Consider the following 25,251-nt stretch of genomic DNA (forward strand, 5'->3'; position numbering starts at 1 on the left):
AACTTCCTCATCTACAGGAACCTTGTCCGATAAAAGCTAGGTTACCTCAGTGAGTCTCTCACTGGTGCATTAGTAGCAGACCAGAAGGCAACGTCATGTAACTGCTTGACAGTCTGTGAACTGTCAACAACTGAACTGTCAACCACAACAGGTGCGTGAGGACATACAGTGTCCACTCGAGACTGCTTTGACTGTCTAGACTGAGCAGTCAAAACAACTCTAGAATGCGGAGGTTGACGCACCGCGTCAAAACAAAACAACTTAGACTGTTGTTGTACCTCTCGAACGTCAACGGAAGGTTCCGTGCGTTACTGAACGTCAACATGCGGCTGGCAGGGTACACTGGAACGCATGGGTGGCGGGACTCTCTCAGCTGGAGTGCGGCAGAAGGTCGCCTCAGCGTCCACAGGACGCACAACCGTGGTTGGTTGTAGGCTAGAGGTTGGTGCAGAGTCAACCTTCTCCGCACGAAAGTCCCGCATCAATGACGTTAACTGAGACTGCATGGTCTGCAGCAAAGACCACTTAGGGTCTACAGGAGCAGGTGCGGCAGCAGACGGTGTGACTGCCTGATGCGGTACCGCTTTGCCTCTCTTAGGAGGTGAGCAGTCGTCGGAAGACTGCAGCGAGTCCGAACTGACCCAGTGGCTACAACTGGGCCGTTGGACTTGCGCGGAAGGGACCGACTTGCGCTTAATAAGCCGCGAGACCTTGGTCCATGGTTTCTTACGAGAAACCTCTTCCGCAGACGAGAAATAAATGGGCTCTCTCGTCTTTGTGTGGGTGGGGCGATCTTGGGTAGATACGCCCGAAACCACAGAGGGAAAAAACGTCTGTTCGTTGATCAAGGCCTCTTCGAACCCATAAGTCGTTCGACATTACTTCTCCCCTGGGCTTGGGAGCTTGCAAGAGGTCCCGGACTAGGTGAACGACAGGCACGAACAGACGAACCCTCGGACGCAACACTGAAACACTTTGCGCATATCACTTTATCGATTTTCTGTTTTGCACTTATTTCACTGAAATCGAAACTTTTACTGATTTCTACCTGAAACACGCAATTCTACCCTTCATTAAAACGAAGTAATTGCGAAATCAGTCGTATAATGCAGCACATTAATACTAGCAAAAAACAGAAAACATATATAAAGATAAAAAATTCAGTGGCTGGGAAAGAGACTAAACACTAGTTCAAATAAACTACGTTTACAATCTCTCACCGCACATAGCCTGGGGACAAGAATAAAACCCTAGAAACGTTTTACCTTCTTCCCCGTACAGCGACTAGGGACGAGAGTAACACGAGAACAACGTTACCCGCTTGAACGGAACGTTTTCTCTCCTCTCTCTCCCTCCGTCTCTATCTCTCTCTCTCTTTCTCTCTAGATTTCGCACCTAAGAGAAGAGCCCAATTATATATCGTCAAAAAAACATGTTATTTGACTAAAGGAAAAAACTGAAAGGTTTTCCAAATAAAAAGTTCCTTTAATTTAGAATTTAAAACATTTAAGCTAAGAAAGAATGAACAAAACGTCAGAATCGATTTACTCTTACTGCAAAGTGAAACCGTGATACACTCTCTCTCTATCGTAACGATAGAGCGCATGTTGAACGTCCTGAACGTCAACAACTGCGTAGTCTAAAAAACTAAACGTTAGTTCATCTTTGAAAACAGTACGAAGACTATCAAAGAAATTCTTTCATAAAACATTAAATTTAAAAAGTTTTAAATTCTTTAAAGGCTAAATACGATATAACGGGCTCAACGTTGATTAACTTCGGTTCCAAGTTAGGACCGCCTACTATCAGGAAAGGTCGCATATAAACAAAACATAAAAATTTATTTTTATATGTTTATAATAAATGGAAAGTTAATCGAAGAGGCCTAATAAAGGCGGAGAGATATAAAATATATAGATCTATAACGTGTTAAGCAAAATTACTAAAAACCTAAACACACTTCCGTCTAAGGGAAGGGTCGGCCATTTAAAAGTGAAAGAGAGTCCATACTCTCTTTGTCACCATAAATAAATCTATCCAAAACGAGTTCAAGTTTTGAGATGAAGATAAAACACCTGCATAGCGAAAGCTCAAAACTAGAATAGTGTACTTCACCAAATAGTTGTGAAAACAAATCCAGTTAGTAACAGCGAATTAGTAGGTCTTGCCGGTAACCCGACAGAGAGAAAATTGGTTCTGTGTTTACATTGAGTACTGAGTACCTGCTCGACAGATGGCGCTGTTGATGTACACCCCCTACCTGCGTAGCGATCGCTGGCGTATTTTGAACGTAGAGTTTTCTGTCGAGCAACAGAGTTGCAGCTTATATAATCACCGGCTAAGTTTAATATTGAAAATCATCGAATTCAGATATCACAAGTTTTGCTGTATGCTGAGTATACAGAAACCATATATTCTAAATATAATTTATTACTGTGTTGTACTGTATATTTTACCCAGCAGTACATTACTGTACAGTACTGTACTAATTTACAAAGAATATTTCAGTATTATACACTATGGCATCAGAATTGGTTTAAAAATGTAAGTTACAGTAGGGTATTTTATATTTTACTTTACCTAATATTTACAGTATAATGTACAGTACTGTACTATATATTTGACTGCACTGTGTGTGTTGTGTAATGTGCAGAATATATAGGAGATAGAAAGAGAGTCACACTTCAGCTCAGCTGATCGAACAAAAAACATGACAAATTTGAAGTTGATTTGTATTTTTCCTAACTATACAAACCTTAGCTATTTATTAGGGGTTATACTTTCGGCGGAGCTGAAATGACGGGCAATTGAAATTTAGTGAGGGTTAACTATCCACACCGCTAGTTAGCGGGGGTAGGGGGGTGGGGGGTTAGCTTGCTACCACTCCCGTTCACACACCTGTGATTTAGTCACTTTGCTTGGAGGCAGGACTTCAAGGGGGATAGGGATGGCGGGCAAATTTGTATAAATAGCTAAGGTTTGTAAAGTTAGGAAAAATACAAATTATCTACAAATTTGACATTCGTTCCGTAACTGGAATACAAACCACGCTATTTATTAGGGGTGACTCACCCATTAGGATGGGTGGACGTCCCTGCCAATCTAGCTTTTGGCTTTGCCCGGGGACTCCTTATCTGAGTATGTTAGTACTCAAAAATAAGAAGTCCCTGCCCTCGCTAAACCTTGCTGCGCAAGGTTCGCGGCCTACGCAAGCTGTGTGTTGAGACGTGCAGAAGTGTGACTGTCTAGGTAAAGTTATTCCGAGTCTATGTAGAAAAAAGCTGACGTAACCAAGACTTCCCAATACCACCTCGCCAGGGTATGGGGACGCAACAGTATTAGCTTAATACTAGGTACACAAGGGAGCATGGTTTACCTGCAGTGGTTTGAGGTCAGCTTATGCAGAGAACCCAGGATGCTGCTTTCCCCACGAGACAGTAGGATGAAGAAAAGAATAAGAGCCAGTCAAGTCTTTTCATTCACGCAGACTACAACCGGGTAACAGTGCCCTAAACCTTTTGCTACTTGTCCAATAAGGAGCTTGAAGTATACAACCAGCTGTCGTGCAGCCACCACCGGACTGATAGAGATCGTATCGAGTTCCTGTGGGTCACGTCTCGCAGGAGAAAGGTTGTGAAAGTCACCTGGAGCATTCACATCCTTTCTTGTAAAACCTGCGTCACAGAGTAACCTGCTAAGAAGAACCAGGGGCATAGTTATGCCCCTGACACTGTGAGTCGTCATGTCGAGATGATGTTTCAGTGATCCTCCTCTAGTCTCTCCCAGTGCTGACAAGAGAAGGGACCCAGGCAGGCTGTTGTTGTTTTCTTTAGGTAAAGTCTCATACCTTACCCTGGGTACAGTAACGGATGATCTGGATCGTTCGTTACCTAGTTGAGACTTGTGTAGGATCCGTCACCTCTGGAGACTGTGTCTGGCGACATACTCAGGGACGAAACTGAACTTTGTCTTTCGCCCTTCTCAATAATGGCCGATGTTGAAAGAGACCATGAAGTTCCTTGACTCGTATGGTTGCTGTCCGAGTGTATAGGAACATTGTGTTCTTAAGTCAGGAGAAAATTTGTTGCCTGGTGAAGTGGAACATAAGGAGGTCCCTTTAGGGATCGGAGATTTGAACCATGTTCTGAGAGGAAGGTCTCAATTCTGACTGGGGAAAGGCAAGTTGTAAGTCCGTATGAGTTAGGAAAAGTCTATCGATGAGAGGGTGTCCCTTTCTTTCAGTTTGAAGGTGAAGGATCAAGGTTGAGTGATCATCTTTACCTGTCGGAACTGAATAGGGGGTCTTTTCCTCTTGTATATACTCGAGGATTCCGCTATTGCTGGAATCGAGGTATCGAGTGGAGAGACACTTTCACATGACACCAACCACACAAGATGCGATACTGCCTGGTAGACTGATGCTGAGGAATTCCTCAGATATCTAGACAACCTTTTTGCAAAGAGGTATTGGGTAGTCTTCAGGCGTACAACCATAACAAAGCTATAGCTTGTGGTAGGTGTCAAAGTGGGTTGTCCGTTATGTGGAGAGGGTTCTCTTGGAGACTATCAGGAGCTGCGAAAGGTTTGGAGACCGTTCTGCATAATGCCATAGCGGAGCTAGGAGAGTCCTTGAGAGGTTGACCGATGTTCTAGCCTTGTTGAGTGCCCTTCTCCAGATAAAACAGGGATAAGACGTAAACGTCATTGTTGTACCCACCGATGTTGCCAGAGAGCCTTTTGGTCTAGGGCTGGTGAGCAACAGTAGCCTGAGATTCAGGAGCGTTGCGAACAGACCCCTAGTTGGAGGACCTCGTAAAGTCAGGACTTTGTGGGCTACATGGCAATCCAAAGTACATTCAGTATACCTTATCTGAGATGCTGTGCACAGATTGTCGGCGAGCACGTTCTTCCAGTCTGGAATGAAGCGGGCTGATAGTGGTACCGAACGGACTTTGGCCCATCTTGGTGTTTATACGATTAGGTGGGAAGAGGCTACAAGCAAGTTCCTTCTTGCTTGTCGATGTGAGTCTCTATGTGGTGTGTGGTGTGTCGTCCATCACATCACTGAGTGATCTGTTAGGAACTGATGAGGCTGCTAAAGGACCAGAAAGTTGGCCTTCATCTAAGAGATTCAAGTGAAGGTACCTTCGGGCTCTGTCCAAAGGGCTGAGGTCGTGTGGTGCAGCACTATGGTCCCTCCTTTCTTCTTTTTTCTGACCTAAGTCTCTTGGAATGGAAGTCGTTCTCGTTTCGAGAAGGTTTTGTGGAGATTGGTGTCTAGAATCATTCCCAGATACACCAGTCTCCTGGGAGGGAAGTAGGGAGGAGTTCCGTAGGTTTACCCTGATCACTGGATCTTGGTAAAAAGACTTCAGAAGTTCCAGTGTTAATGCAAGTTTACCACTGAGTCTGCTAAGGTCAGTCAGTCGTCCCGAAAGAGAGGAGACAGAAGCCGATCCTTTGAGACCAGGATGGGTGTAGTGGAAAGACCGAAGCACAGTGCCTTAAACTGGTGTTTCTTGTTTGTCTAGACTGAATCTTCCAACCTTCCTAGATGGATGGTTTGGACCTGGGAGTAAGTGTCCTTTAGGTCCAGTGTGCAAATGAAGACCTGAGGTCTTAGCCCTTGTTCGAACTCCAACATGGTGTGGACATCGACCCAAAGGGACAGCTCCTTGCTGATCCTTTTGCATGGAAGATTGTCGACGATGGAGTCTTGACACGTGTCGTAAAGGATCAGGCGCGATACCCAGTGTAAGAATTCTTCTCTGAGAGAGAATTTCTTTAACTAACAGAAAGAAGGCAACGCTTAGCCTTACCATGCGCCCTAATGGGATTGATACTATTCCTTAGAATAGAATCAATCTGGCGAATGTTAATCAATGGTTAACCGTTGGGTATCGTGGTTACTGTGCAGTTGGAGAGTGCTCGCAAGTAGTTCCCTGTTGGCAAGCCGTTGATGAGGGTTGTCGAACGTTTGCCGATCACTTTAGTGTGATGGCGAACGGCCAGTAGCGAGAAGTATGTTGTATACCTTCTGATCTAGGAACTACAGGAAGCGGTTGAATAGTTCGAGTCACGAACTGCTGGCAAATTGCCGATGACCGATGAATCGATGGTCTGTGAGCCGTTGGTGAGTTTGAGATCAGCAAGCTGATTATGGTCCCCCTGGTTGGTCAGAGATGAGCAAGCTGAAGATGGGCTGGTCAGAGATCAGCGAGCTGAGTTCAATGATCGAAGAAAGATGAGCTGCCCATCGGTGATCTAGTGATCAGCAAGCTGATGACTGGTTATTGAATGGCAATCGGTGATTGGAAACGCTAGCAACTGGAGATCGTTAGTCATTGGAGGGACTAGAGGTCAAAGATCAGCATTGAGCTAGCAATTGGCGATCTGGTGATCGGCGATCTAGCGATCAGTAAACTGTGAACTAGCCATCAGCAAACAGTGATCTAGAGATCAGTCTATTGATGCTTTACTGTTTGCCGACGGTGGTCTGTCAAGGAAAAAGAAACTTCAGAAGAGACAGGGACCAAGGATTCCCCATTTTGATTCCCCTTGTAGGATGGAATCTTCGAGATCTTGAATCCTTCTGTGAAGCCTTATTCCTCTTTTCCTTGGGGCAATGTTTATGTGTTTTCGGGGAGGAATGGGGCAATGGTGACCTGTCCAAAAAGTTTCATTCCTTTTTACTGACAATTACGCGAGTGTGTAGGAGAGTATTGGAGCGATGGTAAACAGGATGATGCTGATACTTAATATCTGCCTGGAGAGCAGGCAAGCGCTGGTTCTTAGGCAAGAGATGGTGCATTGGATCTGTGAGCCTTGACTCTTTGGCAAGAGCTGGCGTATTGGATCCGGGACCGTAACTGCGCAGGAAAGTGAGGAAGAGCGATGGCGTGCAGTAAGGCACTGTGTAGTTTTGTGAATTCTACCTAAAATGCGCCAAAGTGTGTGACTAGTTGCGCAAGGGTGGGTGCATTGGCGCGTGCGTGAGAGTACTACGTGGAGACTGTTGGCGTACGCGTGCGGAAGACCATCGGCGTCCACGCGCGCGCACTCAAGATTATTTGAGCACGCACGCGCGTGGCGGTAGACTGTTGGCGAGCTCACGTGCCCGCAAGACTGTTGGCGCGCGTGCAGGAGACCATTGGCGCCTGCGCGCAGAAGAAAGTTGGAGCGCACGCGCGCAATACTGTTGGTGCGTGAGCGGGAGACCTTAGGCGCCCACGTGCAAGACTATTGGCGCGCGCGTAAGAGCATTGGCGCTTACGCGCTTGGAAAATCATCGGCGCCTGCGTACGGAAGATAGTCGGGGCGTGCAAGAGCATTGGCGCTAGCGCGCGCGGAAAATCATCGGCGCGCGCGGGGGAGACCATCGGCGCCTGCGCACGGAAGATCGTCGGCATGCGGGAGCAGAAGACTGTTGACGCGCGCGCAAGAGCATTGGCGCTCGCATGCAAAAGCATAGCCGCGCGCGGGAGGCCATAGGCACCTGCGCGCTGAAGACTCGCGCACAAAGGTAGCGCTAGTAGGTTGGCAGGTCAGCTGGTAGGATGACCAGTGGCAGGACGATCAGGAACCTGGATGTGCCCTTTAAAAAAGGGCGAGCATCCACCGATGGGGACCGTAAGCAAGTCTGCGTTAGAGTCCAGGACCGAAGTCCAAAGCTGCAACGTTGCGCTGGTGGATTGGTAGATCAGCTGGCAGGACGATCAGGAACTGGGATGTGCCTTTTGGAAGGGCGAGCATCCACCAATGGGGACCGTAAAAAAGGTCCTTGTTAGAGTCCCGGACTGAAGTCCAAAGGACTACGTTGCAGCACTAGGTTGTGCTGGTAGATCGGTAGGTCAGCTGGCAGGACGATCAGGAACTGAGATGTGCCCTTTGGAAGGGCGAGCACCCACCGATGAGGTCCTGGTAGGTCTGCTGCGCTGGTAGGTCTGCTTGATCCTCCGAAGAGGTTTCTCTATGAATACTTCGTGGAAGAGGCTTGAAGACACCCGTGATGACACCCATGAGGGCCAGTGGATCAGCAAGCTGACCTTAACAGTAGCGATCCTCAGAAGAGAAGTCTCTATGAGTGGCCTCTCTCGCGAACGAGAGAGGTGAACACTTCTTAGAGGAGACTTGCCAAGACCGTGCTCCGCCCCTGAAGGAAGAGAACATCAGCAATGGGGGAGAGAAGTCTGGGCAAAGGCAGCAACAGCAGTCGGAGACGATGAATTTATTAGGATGTGGGAAATTCTCCCTTTGAAGGGAAACAACCTCATACCTGGGGAGGAAACTTCCCTCGTAAGGGAAGTTGTCCAACCCCTGGAGGCGAACTTCCTATAGCGTTCTAAGATGATCTCAAGTGCTGGTCACGTTGTCACGGGAGTACTTCTATGAGAAGGGATGACGCCCATGACGACGTCCTCTGAGGGACGGCAGTGACAGCAGATTCCCCACGCATGAACAGAACAGCTCTGCTCGTTGGCACTCTTAGTCGAACGAAGAAAAACTGCATAGTAACTGGGAAAGAATAAAATTAAATAATTATTTAACTGAAATTCCCCAGGGAGGAACTCCGAAGAGGAACCCCGAGGGAACAACAAAAAATAAGTATTGCACCGACAAAAAATTTATTATTTAACAAATTCCCCAGGAGGAACTCCGAAGAGGGGAAAGCATAAAATTAAGTATTGCGCCCTTCCTTCCCCAGTCTACATCCACGGGAGCAGGGGGGAGCGGAGTAACTGTAATAAAATGTTATTTTTATTAATAAAATAAATTTTTGAATATACTTACCCGGTGATCATATAAGCTGTCAGCTCTGCTGCCCGACAGAAAAACCTAAGGACAAAATACGCCAGCGATCGCTATACAGGTGGGGGTGTACATCAACAGCGCCATCTGTCGAGCAGGTACTCAAGTACTCCATGTCAACACAACCAATTTTCTCCTCGGCCCACTGGGTCTCTATTGGGGAGGAAGGGAGGGTCCTTTAATATATGATCACCGGGTAAGTATATTCAAAAATTTATTTTATTAATAAAAATAACATTTTTCAATATTAAACTTAGCCGGTGATCATATAAGCTGATTCACACCCAGGGGGGTGGGTAGAGACCAGCATTACATGTTGACATTATTAAGAGCTAAGTATTTTGTATTTCATTTTAGCAGTTATTCAAAATAACAAACATAAAATAAATAAGTACCTGGTAAGGAAGTCGACTTGAACAATTACTCTGCCTTTTTAAGTACGTCTTCCTTACTGAGCCTCGCGATCCTCATAGGATGCTGAGCGACTCCTAGGAGCTGAAGTATGAAGGGTTGCAACCCATACTAAAGGACCTCATCAAAACCTCTAATCTAGGCGCTTCTCAAGAAAAGAATTTGACCACCCGCCAAATCAACCAGGATGCGAAAGGCTTCTTAGCCTTCCGGACAACCCAAAAACAACAATAAAAAACATTTCAAGAGAAAGATTAAAAAGGTTATGGAATTAGGGGAATGTAGTGGTTGAGCCCTCACCCACTACTGCACTCGCTGCTACGAATGGTCCCAGGGTGTAGCAGTTCTCGTAAAGAGACTGGACATCTTTAAGATAAAAAGACGCGAACACTGACTTGCTTCTCCAATAGGTTGCGTCCATTATACTCTGCAGAGATCTGTTTTGTTTGAAGGCCACTGAAGTTGCGACAGCTCTAACTTCATGTGTCCTTACCTTCAGCAAAGCATGGTCTTCCTCATTCAGATGGGAATGAGCTTCTCGTATCAACAGTCTAATATAATAGGAAACTGCATTCTTCGACATGGGTAAAGAAGGTTTCTTAATAGCACACCATAAAGCTTCTGACTGTCCTCGTAAAGGTTTAGTTTGTTTTAAATAGAACTTGAGAGCTCTAACAGGGCACAAGACTCTTTCTAGTTCATTTCCAACCAAATTAGAAAGGCTTGGAATATCGAATGATTTCGGCCAAGGACGAGAAGGTAGTTCGTTTTTGGCTAGAAAACCAAGCTGCAAAGAACATGTAGCCGTTTCAGATGAGAATCCGATGTTCCTGCTGAAGGCGTGTATCTCACTGACTCTTTTAGCTGTAGCTAAGCAGACGAGGAAAAGAGTCTTCAAAGTGAGATCTTTAAAAGAGGCTGATTGTAGTGGCTCGAACCTTTCTGACATAAGGAATCTTAGTACCACGTCTAAATTCCAACCTGGTGTGGCCAAACGACGCTCCTTCGAGGTCTCAAAAGACTTAAGGAGGTCCTGTAGATCTTTGTTGTTGGAAAGATCTAAGCCTCTGTGACGGAAGACTGCTGCCAACATGCTTCTGTAACCCTTGATCGTGGGAGCTGAAAGAGATCTTTCCTTCCTTAGGTATAAAAGGAAGTCAGCTATCTGAGTTACAGAGGTACTGGTTGAGGATACTGATACCGACTTGCACCAGCTTCGGAAGACTTCCCACTTCGACTGGTAGACTTTAAGAGTGGATGTCCTCCTTGCTCTAGCAATCGCTCTGGCTGCCTCCTTCGAAAAGCCTCTAGCTCTCGAGAGTCTTTCGATAGTCTGAAGGCAGTCAGACGAAGAGCGTGGAGGCTTGGGTGTACCTTCTTTACGTGTGGCTGACGCAGAAGGTCCACTCTTAGAGGAAGTGTTCTGGGAACGTCCACTAGCCATTGCAGTACCTCGGTGAACCATTCTCTCGCGGACCAGAGGGGAGCAACCAACGTCAACCTTGTCCCTTCGTGAGAGGCGAACTTCTGCAGTACTCTGTTGACAATCTTGAACGGGGGGAATGCATAAAGGTCTAGATGGGACCAATCCAGAAGAAAGGCATCTATATGAACTGCTGCTGGGTCCGGGATCGGCGAGCAATAACTTGGGAGCCTCTTGGTCATCGAGGTTGCAAATAGATCTATGGTAGGTTGGCCCCACAAGGCCCATAGTCTCTTGCATACATTCATGTGAAGGGTCCATTCTGTTGGGATGATTTGACCCTTCCGGCTGAGGCGGTCTGCCATGACATTCATGTTGCCTTGAATGAACCTCTTTACTAGAGACAGGTTTAGATCTCTTGACCAGGTGAGGAGGTCCCTTGCGATCTCGTATAACGTCATCGAATGAGTCCCTCCTTGCTTGGAGATGTACGCCAAGGCTGTGGTGTTGTCGGAGTTCACCTCCACCACCTTGCCTAGAAGGAGGGACTTGAAGCTTCTCAAGGCCAGATGAACTGCCAGTAGCTCCTTGCAGTTGATATGTAACGTTCTTTGATCCGCGTTCCACGTGCCCGAGCATTCCCGACCGTCTAATGTCGCACCCCAGCCCGTGTCCGATGCGTCCGAGAAGAGAACGTGGTTGGGGGTCTGAACAGCCAGTGGCAGACCCTCTCTGAGGTGAATGTTGTCCCTCCACCAAGTCAGTGAAGACTTCATCTTCTCGGAAATAGGGATCGAGACCGCTTCTAGCGTCTTGTCCTTTCTCCAGTGAACAGCTAGATGAAATTGAAGGGGTCGGAGGTGCAGTCTCCCTAACGCAATGAACTGGTCCAGTGATGAAAGCGTCCCTATCAGACTCATCCACTGTCTGACTGAACATCGGTCCTTCTTTAGCATGTTCTGGATGCATTCTTGGGCTTGACTGATTCTGGGGGCCGACGGAAAAGCCCGAAAAGCTTGACTCTGATCCTGACCGATGCTAGAACCGATTTTGTCGTCTCCATGGTGAACGTCTGCTTTGTGACAAAGATATTCAGAGCACTGACGTCTAGCACCGGTCTCCACCCTCCTGTCTTCTTCACGACTAAGAAGAGACGGTTGTAGAAGCCCGGGGATTGATGGTCCCGGACTTTGACTACCACTCCCTTTTGAAGTAAGAGAGACACCTCTAGCTGCAAAGCTAGTCTCTTGTCCTCCTCTCTGTACCTGGGAGAGAGGTCGATGGGAGTTGTTGCTAGAGGGGGCTTGCGCAAGAATGGAATCTTGTACCCCTCTCTGAGTAACTTCACAGATTGTGCGTCTGCGCCCCTGTTCTCCCAGGCCTGCCAGTAGTTCTTGAGCCTGGCTCCCACTGCTGTCTGAAGAAGGTGGCAGTCAGACTCTGCCTCTAAAGGACTTGGAACCTTTCTTCTTGCTCCCACGTTTACCTTCGGCACGAGCACCTCCTCTGCTGGAGGCTCTGCCACGAAAGGGCGGAATGAGACGCTGGAGTATCCATCCTGGGTCTAGACACGGAGGGCAAAGGGGTGGCTTTGCGTGCGGATGACGCAACCAGGTCATGTGTGTCTTTTTGAATCAAGGAGGCAGCAATCTCCTTGATCAACTCCTCAGGGAAGAGGCACTTCAAAAGAGGAGCAAACATAAGCTCCGATCTTTGACATGGGGTTACTCCAGCTGACAAGAAGGAGCAAAGGTGTTCCCGTTTCTTGAGGACCCCGGAAACGAAAGAAGCCGCAAGCTCACTAGAACCATCCCGAATGGCTTTGTCCATGCAGGACATTATGAGCATGGAAGTTTCCTTGTCAGAAGGGGAGGTCTTCCTGCTCAACGCTCCCAAACACCAGTCCAAAAAGTTAAAAACTTCGAACGCTCTGAATACTCCTTTCATCAGATGGTCTAAATCCGAAGGAGTCCAACAAATCTTGGAGCGTCTCATGGCCAGCCTGCGGGGAGAGTCTACAAGACTTGAGAAGTCGCCCTGGGCAGAGGCAGGGACTCCCAAGCCAAGAACTTCTCCCGTGGCATACCAGACGCTAGATCTGGAAGCAAGCTTGACAGGGGGAAACATGAAAGCTGTCTTCCCAAGTTGCTTCTTGGACTGCAACCAATCTCCCAGCACTCTAAAAGCTCTCTTGGATGAGCGGGCGAGTACGAGCTTCGTAAAGGCAGGTGCGGATGACTGCATGCCTAAAGCGAACTCAGAGGGAGGAGAGCGTGGTGCTGCAGACACAAACTGATCAGGATATAAATCCTTGAACAGTGCAAGCACTTTCCTAAAGTCCAAGGAGGGAGGCGTGGTCTTGGGTTCGTCGATGTCCGTGTGCGGGTCGTCAAGATGTGCAGCGTCGTCATCATCAGAGAGTCCATCGTCTGAATGTTGAAGAGGAAGCGGGAAAGGAGTAGGAATCAGCTGGTCGGCTGAGTCCGGCAGCACGGGTGCATGCGTGACTGCACTGGACGCAACGTCATGGAACTGTTGGTCAGTCTGTGAGCTGGCAACAACCATAGCTGTATGGGGAAGCAAAGCTTCTACTCCTGACTGACTAGTCTGCTGCGGGCGAGTAGCGGTAACCACAGTGGGTTGCGGAGGTTGACGCACAGCGTCAAAACAAAGCAACTTAACTCCACCCTCCTGTTGTTGTGGTAACTCGCGAACGTCAACGGAGGGTAGCGTGCGTCTGTGAACGTCAACGTGCGGCTGGCAGGGTACACTGCGCATGGGTGGTGGAACTCTCACAGGCGGAGTGCGGGAGCAGGTAGCGTCAGCGTCTGCTGTACATACGCACAACCGTGGATGGTTGTAGGCTAACGGGTGCAGCGTCAACCTTCTCCGCACGATACTCCTGCATAAAAGATGCTAACTGTGTCTGCATAGACTGTAGCAAAGACCACTTAGGGTCTACAGCAGCAGGTGCGGCAACAGACGGTGTTACTGCCTGTTGCGGTACCACTTTGCCTCTCTTAGGAGGTGTGCAGTCATCGGAAGACTGCAGCGAGTCCGAACTGACCCAGTGGCTACACCTGGGCCGTTGGACTTGCGCGGAAGGGACCTTGCGTTTGAGAGGCCGTGAGACCTTGGTCCATCGTTTCTGGCGTGAAACCTCTTCCGCAGACGAGGAATGAACGGGCTCTCTCGTCTTCTTGTGGGTGGGGCGATCTTGGCAAGATACGTCCGAAACCACGGAGGGAACGTCTGTCCGCTGATTAAAGCCTGTCGAACCCTTTGGTCGTACGACATTGCTTCTCCCCTGGGCTTGGGAGCTTGCAAGAGGTCCCGGACTGGGCGGACGACAGGCACGAACAGACGCACCCTCAAGCGCAACACTAACACTTTTCACGGCACTACCACTCACTTCACTTCCCACTGCACTCTTACCCTTCAACTCCCTGACGTCTGCCATGAGTTGGTTGCGGTCACTCGCCAATGACTCGACTCTCTCACCCAGAGCCTGGATGGCACGCATCATATCTGCCATCGAAGGTTGTTGAGTGCTAGAAGGGGGATCAGGAGTAACCACTACAGGGGAAGGAATAGGTTGTGGGGCATGGGGAGAGGAAAAATCAACTGAGCGAGATGAACTCCTCCTGACTCTATCTCTCTCTAGCCTACGTGAATATTTAAGGAATTCGACAAAATCGAATTCCGAAAGCCCAACGCATTCCTCACACCGATCTTCCCATTGACAGGATTTACCCCGACAATTGGAACAAATGGTGTGAGGATCGATAGAGGCCTTCGGAAGACGCCTAAAACAGTCCCTAGCACTACACTTCCTGTATTTAGGGACTTGAGAAGGGTCAGCCATCTTGAATTAGTCAAAGGGGAAATTCAAAATCTATCCAAGTCGTCAACAAATAATCCAAAATTCAATCAAAGAATGCAAGGAAGTATTGAAGATAACCTCTGCAAAGCGAAAGCTAAAAACTAGAAATGAGTACTTCACCAAATAATGTGAAAATCAATCCAGTAAGCAACAGCGTATTTAGTAGGTCTTGCCAGTGGCACGACAGAGAGAAAATTGGTTCTGTGTTGACATGGAGTACTTGAGTACCTGCTCGACAGATGGCGCTGTTGATGTACACCCCCACCTGTATAGCGATCGCTGGCGTATTTTGTCATTAGGTTTTTCTGTCGGGCAGCAGAGCTGACAGCTTATATGATCACCGGCTAAGTTTAATATTGAAAAAACAGAATTACAGTTATTTAAATCGGCTAAGAATATTCACTAATAGTGAGAACCACTGACCCTCTGAAGGGAAGTGTTCCCCACGGAGAAAGCTGAAAAGTTAAAATACAATTATATTTTCACTAAAAATAATTGAGACAAACAATCGGAAGAGCAACCTAACCCGCGCCCGGGATAGGAGCTTCCCCAATAGTACGCTGTTGTTGTAAAGGTGAACGACCTCGAGAAGAGAGAGACCGTAGTAAATCATTGAAAGGCCACATTCCCTTCGCTCAGAATCCATGTTTCCCGTAGGAAAAAAGGAAAAGACGAAGACAATAGTTGAATGAAGAGGGTCCAGGCAATGACGATTCCCGGCGGCAGCCGAGTTAACGGTTATATGCCGACAGGAAGACTGATGGACCAGAGAGGGAGAGGTCGTTCCCCACGAAGTGGAACTGTGCTGGCCTTGCTACTACGCAAGTGTCGGTTTCGTATATGTATCACACACAGCACAAACACTGAAAAGGAAACTTACCACATTTCTATACACATATATATACATAAACATTAAGAATGTTTTCATATATACTGTATACAAGTATAAGAAAAAGTAAGTTAAGACAAAAATTAATGGCAGTCCAGAATAGGTGAGGAGGGAGAGAGGAAACAACCGCTCTCGATCCGAGCCAAAAGTAAGGTGACTAAATCACAGGTGTGTGTGTGAACGGGAGTGGTAGCAAGCTAACCCCCCCTAACCCCGCTAACTAGCGGTGTGGGTAGTAACCCTCGCTAAATTTAAATGGCTCGTCATTTCAGGTCCGCCGAAAGTATAACCCCTAATAAATAGCGTGATTTGTATTCCTGTTAGGGGAACAAAATAAAAATTTTGGCTGCCACCTTTGGTCTAAACAACAACAAATAAAATAATCATCTGCATTTTATTCAACACTACAAAAACATTCATGAAGTAGATAAATACCTTAAGTTAATAGCATAGAATTCATTAATGAATATAAAAACACTTTCTGTACATTTATTCAAAAAGTAGTGTGAACACTAAGGTAGTATCTACACAAATGTAGTTTGTGTAAACCACTGGCACATCTCTCTCTTAATAATTACATACTTTACAATATTATATACAGTAATGTAAGATGATGAAGTAAGTCAAACTTTTGTAAGAACCTGATATTGATTTTACATGAAAGGGGACTACTGTACAGTATTTGTTGACTTCTGAAAGTCATAGCCATTTGAGTTAGGCTATGCATACCCTAGGCCAAAATTTAACTCTATTGGTACTTGTACGGTAACGCTTTACGAGCAATTCATGCTATGAACAGTCTCTCACTCACCATTGTGTTCCTTGGTTAAGGACTGTCTGTATTGTTTTACAAAAATCTGATGAAATACCACTCAACGAGAGTTATAGTTTCTGGTAGTGGTTGAGTAGATCCAATCATGTTTGGCAGATGACTAGATAAGTAGATGTACTTTGGGATAGTGTCACTGCGACACAGCCAGTTAATGTCTTGACTCTGGTCAGACCCCACCCACAACTACATCTCAGATACTTTTATTATGTTACATACATTACTATGGCGGCTAAAAAGTTGGATTCATTACATATTTAGGTTTTGTACATTTTTACCATAATTAAAGATTGTGTTATTCTTTTCCATAATGATTTAGCTGATATTTTAATAAAAGTATAGCATTAATACTTTAAAACCATACTTTATGAACTGAACCTTCAAAATGTAACACTGGGAACTGAGGAATGGGGAACAAACTCCCCCCCCACCTCATGCTCCATTCTTTTATTGTACTTGTCTCGTATTTTTCCAGGGGGGTATGTATGACAGCGGCCACCTGTATGTATGACTGACAGCCATGCCCCATAACTCCACAGCAAGCTAATAATACAGCGGTGTAAGGGGAGTCGCAGGAGAGCATTACCCCCTCCCCTTGACTTAGCCTAGAAGGTAAGGACACGACTTGTAGGTTAGGTTAGGTGGTATTCATGTGCAGAGGTTTTGCAGAGCAACGGACACAGTTGTTGTAGTGCAGAGGCCACGTCTAACGAATGCCTAGCAAATGAGAAGAAAATTCCCATTTTCTATAGGAGGACCTGGCCACTGATCTACAAAGAACCCATTTATCCATATGCCAGAGTTTGCTCTAGACCCCAAATTTCATTGTACAAAGGGATTTTGTATTTTCAAAACTATGCATTTCTTATATATGTGAAATCATATTTGTTCGAAACAAGCTGGAAGAAAGAAAAATGAAATTAGGTACTGTTAACTATAAGGCGGGTGTCCTTTACGGCCAAAAATGCAGCAAAAACCTTATATTAATGCCTAGAGTGCACCTTTTTAGGTGTACTGACGGTACTACCCCAATACGTATAAATCGTTATTAAAAAAAAACACACAATTTTAACATTGTTCTGAACTGTGAATCGATCATAAATGTAGGTTGTCTTTTCGTATTTCGCTATAAGAGTAGAATACAATAGATTACCGTTACACTTTACGGTAAACCAATCAAGTATAAAGTTGTCTTACCTAATGTGTGTATAAACGAAGGTTTATCCCTAAGTTACATTGCCCTGTAATACAGAAGAATAGTAGTTTAAGAACACTTCACTTGTCGTTAATCACTGAATATTTTCTAAACGCTAAAGGTCAACAGAAGAAAGAGTTTAGTTGGTAAGCAAAGATTTAGTCTTTAGAACGCCCCATCTTAATATTTACATATCTGCTTCCTCGAATTTCTTTCCTTCCACGATTCGCTCTGAATTTTCTTTTCTTAATACATTAACTTGTTTTAGCCCTTTGGTTGATCAGTTACAATTAATATGAACAAATATCTAAGACAATTGTTATGTATCGTGGAGTCAACCAATCATGACATGGTGATAGTTTCAGTTGGTTTTATATTATTGGAGTCAAACTTTAAAATATGCGAACACAAGACTACAGTAAGCTCCCACTAGACATCTGAAAGGCAAGTTATTTTGGTCTTTAATAAGAAACTTAATCTTTTTTTAAATGTGTCGATAATATGTATTTAACAGTTAACAGAGAATACACCGATACTCTAAATGTCTAAGAACGTATAGGACAAACTGGTCCTATAGTGAGAGCTAGTTATAAAGCTTTGGGTCGTATATTTGAAAGTCCTATAACCAATTGTAGACATATTATTATTATTATTATTATTATTATTATTATTATTATTATTATTATTATTATTATTATTATTATTATTATTATTATTATTATTATTACTGTCTAAGCTACAACCCTAGTTTTAAAAGCAAGATGCTATTAGCCAAAGGGCTCCAACAGGGAAAAATAGCCCAGTGAGGAAAGGAAATAAATAAACAATATAAGAAGTAATAAAAATTAAAATAAAATTTTTAAAAAACATTAACATCATTAAATCAGATATTTGACATATAAACTATAAAAAGACTTATGTGAGCCTGTTCAACATAAAGAAAACATTTGCTCCGTGTTTGAACTTTTGAAGTTCTACTGATTCAACTACCCGATAAGGAAAATCATTCCACAACTTGGTCACAGCTGGAATTAAACTTCCAGAGTACTGTGTAGTATTGAGACTCATGATGGAGAAGGCCTGACTATTAGAATTAACTGCATAGGCCTACCTAGTATTACAACCAGGATGGAACTGTCTGGGAAGATCTGAATGTAAAGGATAGTATTATTATTATTATTATCATTATTATTATTATTATTATTATTATTATTATTATTATTATTATTATTATTACTAGCCAAGCTACAACCCTAGTTGGAAAAGCAAGATGCTATAAGCCCAAGGGCTCCAATAGGAAAAAGTAGCCCAGTGAGGAAAAGAAATAAGAAAATACATAAATGATGAGAACAAATTAACAATAAATCATTCTAGAAACAGTAACAACGTCAAAATAGATATGTCATATATAAACTATTAACAACGTGAAAAACAGATATGTCATATATAATCTATTAACAACATCAAAAAAAAAGATATGTCATATATAAACTATAAAATGACTCATGTCAGCCTGGTCAACATAAAAAACATTTGCTCCAACTTTGAACTTTTGAAGTTCTACTGATTCAACTACCTGATTAGGAAGATCATTCCACAACTTGGTAACAGCTGGAATAAAACTTCTAGAATACTGAGCCTCATGGCGGAGCAGGCCTGGTTATTAGAATTAACTGCCTGCCTAGTATTACGGACAGGATAGAATTGTCCAGGGAGATCTGAATGTAAAGGATGGTCAGAGTTATGAAAAATCTTATGCAACAGGCATAATGAGCTAATTGAACGACGGTGCCAAAGATTAATATCTAGATCAGGAATTGGAAATTTAATAGACCACAAGTCTCTCTCCAACACACTAAGATGAGAATCAGCAGCTGAAGACCAGACAGGAGAACAACACTCAAAACAAGGTAGAATGAAAGAACCAAAACACTTCCCCAGAATAGACCGATCACTGAAAATCCCAAAAGACTTTCTCAATAAGCCAATCTTTTGCGCAATTGAAGAAGACACAGACCCAATGTGCCTCTCAAAAGTAAACTTGCTGCCGAGAATCACACCTAAAATTTTAAGTCATACAAATTCAAAGAAACATCACTAATACTGAGATCCGGATGTTGAGGAGCCACCGTCCTTGACCCACCCATAATCATAGTTTGAGTTTGCCAGGATTCAATTTCACACCCCATAATTTGCATCAAGCACCAATTCCAGCTATATATCCACTAAGGGATTGACCAATCCCAGATCTACATTCAGGGGATGGAACTGATGCAAAGAGAGCAGCATCATCCGCATATGGAACAAGCCCATTATTTAGGCCAAACCACATGTCATGTGTAGCCTATATAGTATGGAAAGTAAGGGGCCAAGAACACTGCCCTGTGGAACACCGGATGTCACATCCCTACACACACTATGGTGCCCATCAACAACAACTCTTTCAGATCTATTACTTAAAAAATCAATAATAATGCTAAGAAACGACCCACCCACTCCCAACTGTCTGAGTTTGAAAACAAATGCCTCATGATTAACACGGTCAAAGGCAGCACCAAAATCAAGGCCAACTATACGAACTTCCTGACCACAATCAAGGGAATTATAAAAAAAAATCTTGTGCAACATGCATGATTTACTAATTGAACGACTGTGCCAGAGATTAATATCTAGATCAGGAATAAGAAATTTAATAGACCATAAGTTCTTGTCCAACAAATTAAGATGAAAATCAGCAGCAAAAGACCAGACAGGAGAACAATATTTGAAGCAAGGTAAAATGAAAGAATTAAAACACTTCAGAATAGGTTGATCATCAAAAATCTCGAAAGAATTACTCGGTAAGCCATTTTTTTTTTTTTTTTTGTGCAATTGAAGAAGACACAGACCTAATGTGTTTCTCAAAACTAAATTTGCTGTCGAGAATTACACCTAAAATTTTAAAAGTCATACAGAGTTAAAGAAACATTATCAATTCTGAGATCAGGATATAGAGGAGCCACAGTCCTTGACCTACTTACAATCATACTTTGAGTTTTGTTAGGATACAATTTCATACCTCATAATTTGCACCATGCACTATTTCTAGCTAGATTTCTATTAAGGGATTCAGCAACCTCAGGTCTACATTCAGGGGATGGAATTGATGCAAAGAGACTAGCATCATCTGCATATGCAATAAGCTTGTTTTCTGGACCAAACCACATTTCATGTGCATATAGTATGAAAAGTAATGGGCCAAGAACACTACCCCGAGGATCACCAGATATCACATTCCTATCCTCACTATGGTGCCCATCAACAACAACTCTTTGCGATATATCGTTTAAAATTCAATAATTATGCTAAGAAACGACATCTTAAAATTAACAGACTTGAATTAGTACCAAGAGATAAAAGCTGCAGTCTAGTCAGCATTATTAAAGTTATATACAAAACCAGTGTAATATTTTATCTCCACCCGTGTATTTTGAGGAAATAACCACCTGACGCCGGCGTAAGGCTTTTGCTGTGCGTATCTATGCTGTGACGTCACGAATATTGCGTACGCTATAGAGTCCTTTCAATGACGTCACTGGGAATCGTCGGCGGCCATGCTGGAGGACATACAAAGCGAAAACATAGCGGCTGCTACAGCGAATATGGACAATGAGAGCGACTTTGTCAAACATTTGTCGGGTGATGATAAGCGTTTTTACAAGCAGAAACTCGATCTAATTGATGGCCTAGATCCGATCCATACCAGATGCAGAATTCATTCAACTTATGGCACATGCAATTCAGATGCTTTTTAAACTTAAAAAGGCAGAACATGAGTGGGCATACATTTCCATTGAATAATCTGCTTCCAGAATTTGTTGTTTTTCCCTTTAATGCTTTTAAGTCCAAAATTAGATAAACATTGGGCCAATGAAGAGAGTGTTTATAATTATAAAGCTAATATTGATCATTTAGCCTAACCTTGTGTATTATAATTTTTGATTGTCAAAATGTATGTAAAAGTTTTGCATTATAATGTTAAATCTTTATCAGTTCATGCCTAACCATTGTGTTTGTGTTTGGTTACAAATGCTATAATTTCTTATATACATATAAACATATGATGGACAAACTCTATTGTAATGCTCTTTGATGATCGTTTTGCCTCCTTGCAATTAAATGCGCAAGTTTAATTATTTTTTCGATGTTTCATATATAAGCTGAAGACCCCTTCGGGTTAAACCAGCTTTCAGATATTATTATTATTATTATTATTATTATTATTATTATTATTATTATTATTATTATTATTATTATTATTATTATTATTATTATTATTATTATTATTATTATTATTATTATTATTATTATTATTATTTATAATCAATGTTTATTCATCGCATAGGCCTGTATGTCTGCACAATTTAATACACAAATTAAAATAAATATAAATATACACTTAATTACAGTATATATAGGCATGAGCACCTTGACGAAATAGGTAAGTAGCCTTTGTTAATATAGCCAATATGGGTGCTTTTAATTTTTGTTTTGAAAATCTGAGATGCCCCTTTTGATGTTTAAAAACTGAGATGCCCCCTCCCCCACACACACAACACTGAACTGACGATGATACTTGTGAAGTCACCCATGCGATCGGATATAGCATGTTTACACAGGAATAATAATACTTTTAGGGCCTAGCCGAGACTGACCTGATATGAAATGATCAGAACAGATACGTGCCCAGGGTAGTGAGGATTCACGTAGATCAGCCCGTGATATTCTGGTCAACCACAAGTCACGTCTGCTCTTGGATAATTTTTCTGTATCTTTGTCCTGATTCTGAATAACTGCCGGTATGCGGTAAAAACTCTTGTCATCTCTTTGTCCTCGATTCCCACAACCAACAATAGCGCAAAAACTGGGAATTGTGTGAATGTGAATGTGATGAGATGGCTAACTATTCAAGAGTTCAACCACAGCTATTCACTGAACGCGTCTTTATATGTCCTCAAAGATGGCGGACCGGAAGTTTGATGACGTATAATGAAAGGGCTCTATTGTCAACAGTTTAGTTAGTTTAAGATAGTTTTCCTTGTGTTTTGGTAAAGAAAACGTACGTTTTGGTAAAGAAAACGTATTGCAGGAGAGGTCGTTTAAGGTGTAACAACAATATTAGGAGAGACTGAATACAAAAGAGAGAAGAGTGAAGTAAAATTCTTCACAAACTAGTAAGAAAGGACAATTTTCGTCAAAAAAACAAACGAAAGAAAAACTAAGTAGAAAATGCATAAATTTAGACAAAAAAGTTAGTGTATAAGAATGTGCCTGTTAAATGTTCAAACACTAACCAAATAGAAATTAATAGAAGTAGAAAATGAGATGAACACAAATAAAATTAATATATTTTGTTTGACAGAAACTCACCAAAAGATAGATAAATACAATTAGGTAAAGGTCTGTTAAAGATAGAAAAAAAGAAGGGATTTTAAAGACAAAAAGATTGGTGGGTTAATGTTAATTATTTGAAATAACGATATCACTGAATTAGAGGAAATGGAAATAAAACACGGCGATGTAATGATGGCAAAAGGCAAAATCTACAACTGGATATTTCGGATAATACTAGTGTATTTCGTAGCAGGAAATGCAGATGAAGATAAAAAAAAGAAGATCAAGAATGAAAAGCAGATGTAGACTTATATGTGGGAGACTACTACATTAGATACAGGGGAAAGTAAAAGAAAAAAAAATGGTCGTAAGTAGTGGAATAAAGCAAGGATGTACTGGATCCACAACAATGCTTAAATCAATTACTTATCTGATTATAAAACTCGTAGAAAAGAAGAAGGTAATGGTTTTAAAAATTATATTCCAAAGTTAGTAGTAGTATTTTTTTGCAGATGATGTCTTGGTGCTTGATGAGAGTATAGAGGATGCTGAATTGAACTTGAGGAAAGTGATAGATATAGGAAAGCAGTGTGGTTTATACACGAATAGAGATAAAAGTGGCGTACTTATATATAATATGAAGGAGAAACCAGATAACGTAGAGGGAATAAGAGTAGTAAGCAATATTAAATACCTAGGTATCAAGGTAGATGGCAGTAGAAACATGTTCAAAACACAGAGAAGTAAAATTATTGTTAAGGCACAAAGGCTAGCAAATATTACATATTCAATCCTAGAAAAAAAAATGCAATAAAATACTAGTAGGGAAAACATGCTGGAAAAATGTAGCACTGCCTTTTATATTATATGGAACAAATGTAATAAACTTAACGGAAACTGAAATAGAAAAGTTGCAGAGAATTGAAAATGGAGTGTAAAGAAGGATATTAGGCGGGATAAAGAATGCAGCCTTGAGAGGGGATGTAGGAGCATCTGCTATGAAAACAAGGGTAATGGATGGAAAGCTAATGTACTTTAATAGCATTTATAAGGGAGAGAAGGTCATACTAACAACATTAGTCAATGCTATGAGAGAAAAAGAGAGTAAGTGGTGGATGCATGTGAAGAAGTATGCTGAAGAATGTGGGATGACGATGAGAGAAGTCAAGAGATGCACGAAAGAGAACATAAAGAAGAGAACAAGAGAATGGTACACAAGCAAATGGAAGAGTGAAATGGAGTGCAAGGTGGGTGTGATTTTGTAAAAAATGGAAAAGTGAAATCAAGGAGGAGTAAGTATATGACACATTTTCGTCAATTTTATTATTCAGAGCAAGGGCAAACACAATTGGCTTGAATATAAGAAAACAGACACCGAAGTGGAAATATAAACTGTATTCTGTGATGTAGAAGAGAATATTAACCACATCATGTTATATTGTCCACAGTACTGTAAAGTGATATAAAAATAAAAGCAATTGAGCCCCAACAACCACACGAAGAAGAAAAGCACAAACAGTTGGAATTTTTTTTTTTTTTTGTGTAGAAAATATCGAAAATAAGGAAAGGGTACTACAACAAATATGCGTGTAATGAGAAAAACTAGTAAAAATAAGGAACACACAAAACTAAAGACACAAGAGGCGCCGATGTATAGGCGATGCCTTGAAATGGACGTGAACCTCAACCTGAACTAGTGTGCAATTTGAAATCATTTGGCTGCCTTAGCAGCCTTACACTTTATCAAGAAAAGTAACACTATATTGAGAGTGATAAAGTGCTTATGTAATTATGAAGGAACAATGAATACGCAAGTAATACATAACATGTGCATCTAATTCGCTTTATTCGCAAGAAAGCATTATTACAATGGCCATCAGTACTGCACGCTCATAGCCTAAGCTTCGGTAGATAATGTCTCCTTGGAATGGCCTTAAGGAACTCTCCATAACTGTCAATGTTCTATTGGAATTACTACTATTATTGTTTTAGTTAATATTGAGTGTTTTACCTGAGGGGGGGGTGTATGTATGATGACGGCTGACTTAGATTACGAGTGTAAGAGGTGGGGGCCCGTTAGCCCATTCCGTTAGGTAAGTAGGGAAGGACACGGGGTTTTATTGTAGTGTATTACAGGGCAATGTAACCTAGGAAAACAACTCCTTTTGGTTTCATTGTAGTGTATTACAGGGCAATGTAACTTAGGAAAACAACAACTTTTTCTTATAGAAAAAATTATGCTCTCTTTGAAAATGACACTCGTTCCCGTCGCAAATGAATAGTTTCAGAAATATATATACATTTATATCCTCCGATAATGGGGGACCCCCAGTGGGAACTCGGGGTTTTGGGTGGGGAAAACATACTGGGGAATCGATATATAAACGTAAAACAAGCCTTTTCTTCTCTATACATTACCTTCTTGAAATTATAATAATCG

At 42.7% G+C, this 25,251-nt stretch overlaps 1 protein-coding gene across 1 annotated transcript in view; it reads right to left on the reverse strand.

Moving 5' to 3' along the window:
* Nucleotides 1-17,574, reverse strand: part of LOC137658626 (zinc finger protein ZFP2-like) — a 51,921-nt gene extending 34,347 nt beyond the window's left edge. The window contains exon 1 of the mRNA XM_068393551.1: nucleotides 17,441-17,574. The gene's annotated coding sequence lies outside the window, so the exon portion shown is untranslated. The remainder of the gene's footprint in view (nucleotides 1-17,440) is intronic.
* Between the last annotated feature and the right edge of the window lie 7,677 nt (nucleotides 17,575-25,251).

Source organism: Palaemon carinicauda, chromosome 19, assembly GCF_036898095.1.
Source record: "Palaemon carinicauda isolate YSFRI2023 chromosome 19, ASM3689809v2, whole genome shotgun sequence".
Taxonomy (NCBI): domain Eukaryota; kingdom Metazoa; phylum Arthropoda; class Malacostraca; order Decapoda; family Palaemonidae; genus Palaemon; species Palaemon carinicauda.